The sequence below is a fragment of the Cebus imitator genome, unplaced genomic scaffold (assembly GCF_001604975.1).
Source record: "Cebus imitator isolate Cc_AM_T3 unplaced genomic scaffold, Cebus_imitator-1.0 Scaffold64, whole genome shotgun sequence".
Lineage (NCBI taxonomy): Eukaryota > Metazoa > Chordata > Mammalia > Primates > Cebidae > Cebus > Cebus imitator.
Window position 1 is genome coordinate 3,266,692 of NW_016107379.1, and position 7,276 is coordinate 3,273,967.

The 7,276-nt window shown below is 36.8% G+C and overlaps 1 long non-coding RNA gene across 1 annotated transcript; it reads right to left on the reverse strand.

Moving 5' to 3' along the window:
- Positions 1 to 3,992: 3,992 nt before the first annotated feature.
- On the reverse strand, positions 3,993 to 6,969 carry LOC108305555. Its single transcript, XR_001825784.2, has 3 exons — positions 6,677 to 6,969; positions 5,578 to 5,637; positions 3,993 to 5,052 (listed from the first exon to the last, which is right to left on the reverse strand). It is a non-coding gene; the product is annotated as an uncharacterized LOC108305555 (long non-coding RNA).
- Positions 6,970 to 7,276: the final 307 nt, after the last annotated feature.

The window sequence follows — 7,276 nt, forward strand, 5'->3', positions numbered from 1 at the left end:
TTCCCAAGTTCTTGTACCATAGAACCTGGAACACTTTGGTAGTAGGTGTTACCACCCTCTCCTGTGGCAATGAAAGAATATAACAATTCACCTACAGAATCGAATTTAAAGTACAGAAAGTCCCTTAACTTATATGAGGTGATGTCCAGATAAACTCATTGTAAGAAAAAAGTATTATTAAGTTGGAGATGCATTTAGTACCTAGATGAATTCATCATAAAGTTGAAAGATTGTAAGTTGAGTCATTGTAAGTTACAGACCATCTGTAAGGTAACTTCCTAGTCAATGCTATGAAGATAAACGAATTGTAATATGGAACCTTGGATATCGTCAAAAGTTGATCTTCTAAAAATACTAACAATTGGCCCTATTACGATTCTGAACCATTTGGTCTGGTTGGAGAGATTGAGTGAGTGATCTAGGATTAGTATTTTTAAGGCTTCCCAGGTAATTCCAAAGTGCAGTCAGAGTTGGGAACCACTGCATTAAAGGAAATGATGATTTCTGAGTTTTGAATTAGTCTATCTTGAGTCTTGTATACAATAATAAAATACATTTCCACCCAATTTCAAATTTCACCTACCACTTAAATTTTCTCCCCAAACATGTATAATTAAAAAAATTAAGCCAAGGGGAACGCTAATTCTATGGCATAGAATGAGGTGTTGCTTGATAATAAAAATCAATGACTGAATGAATAATGTGCTCAATGAAGAAAATCTGAAAACTACAAAAATATCCAAAGAAAAAATCTCCAGCAATTCCAGCATGCAAAGCTAACTGCTTGTGACATTCAGTGTGCGTCTTTCCATTTAATCCATTAAAACAGTCATTAGTGTGCAGGACTAGTTTTTAATGATGATATTACCAATTGAGGCAATAAAACCATTTCTCCTGCAATGTGGAGAGAGCTGCTTTCCTTTCTGTTTGTTTTACCTGGAGAGCAAGCATTCACCTCTTTTAAAACTGGTACCCAATTATGCTGTACCTCAGAATTACCTAATTAGGTGAGATGCCCTTACTGTGTGATTCTTGAGTTGGTGTGAAAGGGTAGAGTCTATCTAAGAAAGTCAAGAGTTTGAGTTCATCCCAAGGGCTTAAATACTATTGATTTAATGAGTGAATCTTTGAGTTACCTTAAAAATCCCAATTTATATGCAGATATCTATCCTAAAAGCCCTCAACTAAAATCTGATTTCTTACTCAGGCAATGATTTATTTCCCCAGCTTCATGTTTTGCCTTTATTCTGCTCATCACATCTTTCTTGGAACTATTTGTCTCCAACAGGAGTTCAGCAAAGAGGAAACCCAAAAGGAAAGGAGGGTACCCACCAGCCCCTGGATTTGCAGAAAGCTCAGCTCTAACCATGATTGGCATATCTGCTATCTGGCTATGTTCACAGTAGAATAGTCCTTTAGATGTCTCACATTTAACATCTTGGCTGAAAGAGCCAGAAGACCTGTAAAGTGCAGCACTGCATTTTAAATCTTGCTGTGGCTCAACTGTGAATTGGAATTGGCTGTTCTTCAAATCATGTGGGCTGAAGATCACTTAGCTGGGGAGAATCCGGCTAACAGCTGCATTCACTTTGGTACGAAATGACTCAAAGGGACTTGGTTGGCCAGGCACAATGGCTCACACCTGTAATCCCAGCAATTTTGGAGGCCAGGGTTGGAGGATTGCTTGAACCAAAGATGTTTGAGACCAGCCTGGGCAAGATTGCAAGACATCATCTCTAAATAAACAAATAAATAAATAAATTTTTAAAAAGGGACTTGGTCAATTTTTTTTGTTTCTTTTTTAACTTTTTCAGTGAACAGTCAACTTTGTTAAATTATTTAAAATTTTGTATTGTTGTGGAAAATGGGGAAGGGTTCCTTCCAAAATGCCAACAACTTATACAAGGGAAGGGAATAAAGAGAGCTAACATAGCCTCAGCCATAAAACTAATGGTAAAAATTTACAGAATGTTGAATTTGGGTGGTGTCTATAATCTGTAACTTCAACAAGTCCCATCTAATATTTTATAAGAAGATTCCAAAACTGTTCAGTGAGTGCTCTAGCCAGTATACATGGGTCTCGAAACTTCAATAAATGTGCAATTATCTTGTGGCCATGAAACAGATGTTGATAAATTTCATTCAGGAAAAAGGCAGCATCCTAGGCAAACACTTGATTATGAAATATTTTTTTTCCCCAAAAGCCTCCAAATGCATTCTTCCCAAACATGGTGTATGCGCCAAGGGGGCAGCCATTAAGTGGCTTTGTCTCTGTCTTCACTCCCCCAGTGAGAACCTGTGTGTTTCCATGCAGTGTTACAAGCTAACTGCTCAGTACAACTGATGACCACTTCTCAAGTGTCTGCCCAGTCCTCAGGGATTCCACTGAGTTTTATGAACACCTTCAAGTGCTCTTAGAGTTGTTCTTCGGGTTGGATTTCCCAGGTGACCTAAGCATAGCCTTAGGACACTCATAAAGCTGGGGCAATAAAGCAAAATAAAAATGTGGAAAAATATGTAGCTCCTCCCTCTTCAAGTAAATGTAATCTTTAAGGAAAGTAATCACAATTATATCAGACTTCTTTGCACTTATTTACATACGGAAAGTTATAAATGAGTAGCACATCACACGCTATTCAGTGTGTTTAAGGCCTCTAAAGACATTAGCCTGGTCCTGGTTATATTTGAAGGTCAGTTGTTTCCAGGTCTCTCTTCCGACTACCTGAGTCTGAGCTCCACAGGTGCTGACCAGCCATCTTTTAATCTTACCACAGCACTTGGAGCTGAGTAGATGCTCAATGAGCAATTAAAAAAAAATAAGCTAATGAACAAATGTTTGAAGACAGAACTGTAAGTCTCATGTACATAATTTAGGGGTCTCTATTTTAGCCATCTAGACATCAGAAATATTACCTCCCTCTTCCTCTAATCAATCATCTTTATGTGATGTGTTTGCCTTAAAGACAAGGAAGAAGGAGGTAAAAATACACACACACACACACACACACACACCAGCTTCCTTTTTCCCCTTACATCATGCAAGTGAGAAAGCCTAATCCTTCCCTCTAGAGTGAAACTACTGAGAGCTGCTTTGGTAATCTGGTCAGTAACAAGCTAAGAATCGGCTAAGAAAACAAGTGGCCAGATGGTAATGATTTCAAAATCGTGTTTGTTACATAAAAACATATTTAGAATTAACTTCTGACAACAAAATAATAATAAACTTCAAAATGACAAACAGAAATTGTGCCCCTTCACAGCAAAACTAACACCAGTAGCAAATCTTGAAACCAATTACAAAGTAAGTTTAGAAAATAAACTTTCTAGAGGGAATTTGTAATATTGTTTAAATACACCACTCTTACTAGTGATACAATGATTTCTTCTTTAATGATTTAAGAAAATTGTCTCAGAAAAAAATGGATCTTGTAGCAGCAATTTTTAAAGAAAAAGTCATGAAACTTGAAGGCTCTTAAGAATCACTACTGCCAAATTTAATGTAAAAGACAATTCATGTTGCAGACATGTGAGTTTTTAAAAGATTCACCTAGGGAAATAATTAACACCTAGCACTCAATTCTTCCTTGGCTTGTGTTAGTTACATAGTAAAAATTTACTTGCTCTATAGTATATTACTTTGTTTAAATAATTTTTTTCTCCTGAAAGAGGATGGGAAAGACAATAGTTTTGCAACACTGCAAGATATTCTGCATGGCAAAATATACTTATCACACCCAGGTTAACAGAGGCCCACCAGAAGCCAGGACAGCAAGAGAAGCTTAGCGGAAAACTGAATGAATGTTGTAGCAGAATTAAAAAAAAAGGCTTTCCTGGGATTTCTAGATTTTATGACTATTTTTGTTGTATACAGTATTGTTTCCCTTATAATTTTGAATAGGTTAATTACATACATTAATTATAATCTCAAATTCTTTTTTTTTTATTTTTATTTACATGGGGTTTCACCCTGATGGTCAGGCTGATCTTGAACTCCTGACCTCAGGTGATCCACCCACCTCGGCCTCCCAAAGGGCTAGGATTACAGGCATCAGCCACCATGGCTGGCCTAATCTCAAATTCTTAGTAAAGTTAATTTCTGGTGAAAATTAGCAAATATTATGAACTGTCTTATATCAGCATTCACCATTTTATACTTTTTAGAAACATGTTTCCTCAATTTTTCATGTTTATTAGCAGACTAAATATATTTCATTTCTCTATGTCATATAAAAGCAAGATGACAAAATATATAAACAAATTTACGCTTAGTAATTAATGTTTTGATATTTCGACTTATTTTGAAATGACTCAAACATTTAATGGGTATCTATTACTTAATTTTATTTCAAAGTTTCAAGTTATCAAAAAGATTTTATGCTATTTTAAAGCAGACATATTTTATAATTATTAATAAAAACTCACTTAAACTTTTATACAACTTATATTCTTTTAATTTAGTTATTCTTAACAATTATGCTTGAACTGTTAATGAAAATTTTATAAAACATTAAACAAAGCTGGCCACTATCGTAAGTATTTTTTGTTGTTATTGGTAAATCAGGCAAGTGCCAAAAATACTGCAGAAGCCAAGAAACTAAAAAGTTAAACGTGGTTCTTTCCTCTCTTTTTTTCTCCATGACTGACATGCATCAGGCAATTTATTTTTAGTGTGCATTCTGCTCTAGGTTGAATTTACACTTTTATGGTCTTAAACATTTAACAGAGGCAACACAAACATGTATAACCAGTAAACCCAGGCAAAAATATACATCTATATTATATTTAATAATATAAACATATAGATAGAAGCAGATTTTACAGCTTTCATTCTAAAACTTTTAGCTATGTGCCAGGTCTGATAATTTAAGACTTACTAACTAGTTCTGGTGAATGGGACAAGTTGAGGCCACCTGCTCAGATAGTTCAAGCTTTTTCCCAAGTGTTGTGGAAAAAGGGTTTAAGACTTTTTATCGGACCAGTTTCTAAACAGTTCTCTTTCAGATGATCATTATTTCTTTGAAGCTTGTATTTCCAAAGGTTAACCGTCAAGTTCTAGAGAAAACAGGGTAGAAAATTTATATCTCAAAGTTTCTCTGTTAACAGCCTTTCTTAAATATGGTGAATAGAGAAAAACCTATTATCAGAGGTCAATCTTATGGAAGCTCTGGACTAGATTTTAGGCTGGTGACTGAAGGGACATCTAGCAGTTAACTGTCCACAAAGACCCATGTGAATGGATAAGACATTTATTTCTGCTAAAACTGAATTGTCGCATTTTTCACTAATTTAGTCTTGAGATTTCTTTCTAGAGAGTGGCTATAAACTCTACCCCTTCCCTGATGGGCCTATCAGAAAAGCCACTCTTTAGGTGAGCCTGACCAGGAGGAGAGTGAGTCAATTAGGTGGGACTGAGGAGGATTCAAAATGGATGTCAAGGCAACATAGACTTACAGGAATTTACTATAGGATTTTACAGAAATTTCCTATAGGATTTTACAAGGAAGTGCAGAGATGGGCGTTGGAGAAGTTTCAGAAGCCTGACTAAAGTTTAGCTATAGAAACCTCAATTCTTCTTACCTCTGATGTTTCCTTTTAGTAATTTTCCATCCACTGATCACCAAATGGAGGAGATAGGAGCTTGAAGGGGAACATATTAAGGATTAAAGGAACTGAATAGAAGATCAGAGGCAGCAAAAGGAAGGAGGGACAGAAGTAAGTAGAAGAAGTCTTTAGGAGTCAGTTTGGAGAAAGTTTAATTTTCATAATGAAGTTCCACATTATCCTTAGCAAAAATTATGCCAACAAGAAAGGAAGTGGGCAGAAAGACCGAGCATATAGTTTGCAGGGGTGCAAGAAGAGGGTATCAGTCAACTGAGATGTTCTCCTAGGGTGAGCAAGATCCAATAGAACAAAAGTAACTTAAAAAAATTTTATCCCGAATATTAGTTTCCAATTAACCTGACTTCTGACCACAGAACTCCTTTAAAGAAAAAAAAAAAAAAAAACCCTTTAAATTCCCTTTAAATTCCAGCTGGGACAATAACAAATATTCCTGGCCTTTTTTTTTTTCTCCATTTAAACCAGAGGTATTTACCAAGTGACTTAATACAGAATCAAAACCAGTAAGTGTTTTATAACTTAACCAAAGATGAATGAGACTTACTCAAAAGAGGCAGCCCTCCCAAGATGCAGAGCCACTCTTAAGGACAGTCAAATAAAGACCTTTGTTGCCACAGGACGAAGCAACCGAGGTTGAAACAACAAAAGCCTCTGATGGACTGGGACCTCTTAGTAAGTCAAATTCATCTGCGAGCTGACTCACTCTCACAAAGAGAAGAGGCTCCCAGTCTATTCAACTGGCTGCCTGATACATGCTGATACTTTGCTTTTCTGATGGCAGAGACCAGACAGAGTATTCTCACTGGTCACGAAGCCAAACACTCAGGAAAGAAATGAGACAAACAGGAATGAAACAGCTGTCCCTGGGAAGGAAAGAATCAATATCAAATGGTACCCCAAAACCAAATTTATGCAAGAGTCACAATCCATACAAATGATTTTCTCCTGCTAACCTAAATTTGGAATGGAAGTTATTGAGAAATTTTTACCTGCAGTTCTTAACTGAACACTAGAGGCAGAGGTCCGGGAGAGCTGACCTTGGTAAAAAAATGTTTACCTTTCCTTTGCTGGCTGTTTGCCAGTTGTCCCAGGATCTATTCCACAGGCTCCAGAGCAAATTAGGTGTCTCAGCGACTCCAATTTTAGGGGCCAGAAACTATAGGGGCAGAAAGGTGACATCTTTTCTCACCTATGATAAGGATCATGGCCAACACTCCTATAACAAAAGGCAGGTTAGTAAGAGAAGGCATAACACGTTTATTTAATCAAAGTTTTACATGATATAGGAATCTTCAGAAATAAAGACCCAATGACCTAGGAAAAACTCTTTTAATGCATAGGTTCAATTAAGAATGGCTAGCCATGTAGGACTATAATTAGACAAAAAGAGTGTGATCTAATGGTAATAGCTGAGGTCGGCGCAGGGGAGGGGAATCCAGCAAGGCCTGTTCGGATTTTTCTTGGCTTCTCTGTGTGGGGATGGAGCAGGACCCTTCTGAAATGAGGGTCTTGAAGGGAGAAGGGAGAAGGGAGAAGGAAAAGGGAGTGGCCTTTCTAGGTTTTATGGCTTTCTCTGGGGGAAAGGGGTTCTAGTTTCTATGACCCACTTTGGGGAAGAGGAATTCTGGTTTCTATGAATCACCTCAGAGGAGAAAGA